The sequence below is a fragment of the Hyaena hyaena genome, unplaced genomic scaffold (genome assembly GCF_003009895.1).
Source record: "Hyaena hyaena isolate Hyena2069 unplaced genomic scaffold, ASM300989v1 scaffold_136, whole genome shotgun sequence".
NCBI lineage: Eukaryota > Metazoa > Chordata > Mammalia > Carnivora > Hyaenidae > Hyaena > Hyaena hyaena.
This window is the reverse complement of record NW_024080768.1, coordinates 421,046-422,587: the sequence shown is the minus strand read 5'-3', so window position 1 is coordinate 422,587 and position 1,542 is coordinate 421,046. Positions and strand designations below refer to the sequence as shown.

At 35.9% G+C, this 1,542-nt stretch overlaps 1 pseudogene; it reads right to left on the bottom strand.

Annotated features, from left to right (window-relative positions):
- Positions 1-549: 549 nt before the first annotated feature.
- Positions 550-801, bottom strand: LOC120235704 (annotated as a pseudogene).
- Between the last annotated feature and the right edge of the window lie 741 nt (positions 802-1,542).

The window sequence follows — 1,542 nt, the reverse complement described above, 5'->3', positions numbered from 1 at the left end:
TTGACCCTGGGTGTATCTGGTTGAATAAATCTTACTACTTAGTTTAGAAAGCAATGACATCATTATTTCATGTTAGGTTTTATTTTTACATAAAACATTTTGGGGATATAGTTTATTGAATATAAGGCATATCTTTTAAGTTTTGAATAGGGTTCTTCCAAAATAGGTTTATGTTACATGTAAGAATTTTTTAAAAAGTTTTTTAAATTTATTTTGAGAGAGAGAGAGAGAGGGAGAGACAGAGCACAAGACTGGGAGATTGGCAAAGACAGAAGGAGAGAGAGCTATTAGCACAGAGCCTGATGTGGGGCTCGAACACATTAACTGTGGGATCATGACCTGAGCCAAAGTCAAGAGCCAGACACCTCCCAAGCGCCACAAGAATTTCTAACTAAGTAGCAATGTTTTTTTTTGTTTGTTTTACTATAATGTTTTTAAGAACTCTCCACATTACTGTGTATATATTAGTACTATTATATTTCCTTTTTTAATTATTTTTTTTGTTTCAAGTTTTATTTAATTAATTGAAATATTTTTATTTTATGTACAATGAATTATCATTAAGATAGGTTATCTTGGATATCTGCAGTTAAGGTAGGTATCTTGGATGACCCATTCAAGGAAGTTCACTTAATCCAACTTAATGAAGCCTATATCCTTCGCGTATTGACGGAAACACTGATGGCACACGTTGAGGCCACGTTTCCGGATCCAGCTGTGCCGGTTTGAGCAGATGTGGCAAGAATGAGAACCCTGGCCGAATTTCCTCAGATGGCTCCAGTAGAGTTACTGGTGACCCATCTTGCTCTCTCAGATGCAACGAGGCAAAAGGCATCTCAAGTTTTATTTAAATTCTCATTAGTTAACATACAGTATAATTTTGGTTTCAGGAGTAGAATTTAGTGATTCATCACTTACACATAACACCCAGTGCTCAGCCCAATAAATGCCCCCCTCAATACCCATCGGTCATTTAGCCCAAACCCTGTCTACCTCCCTTCCATCAGGCCTCAGTATGTTCTTTAAGAATCTTTTATGGTTTGTCTCCCTCTTTTTATCCCCAGTTCTCCTATGTTCACCTGTTTTGTTTTTTTAATGCCACATATGAGTGAAATCATATGGTGTTTGTCTTTCTCTGACTTGTTTTGCTTAACATAATACACTCTAGCTCCATCCATATAGTTGCCAATGGTGAGGTTTAATTCTTTTTGAAAGCTGAGTAATATTCCATTGTGTGTGTGTGTGTGTGTGTGTGTGTGTGTGTGAGTGTATCTATACCACATCTTCTTTATCCTTTCATCAGTTAATAGACATCTGGGTTCTTTCCATAGTTTGATTATTCTTGATAATGCTGCTATAAATGTTAGGATGCATATGTCCTTTCAAATCAGTATATCTGATTTATCCTTTGGATAAATACCTAGTAGTGCAATTGCTGGGTCATAGGTTAGTTTCGTTTTTAACTTCTTTTTTTTTTTAATCTTTTTGTTTTTTTTTTTTTAATTTCTAGGAGAGAGAGACAGTGTGAGCAGGGGAGGGTCA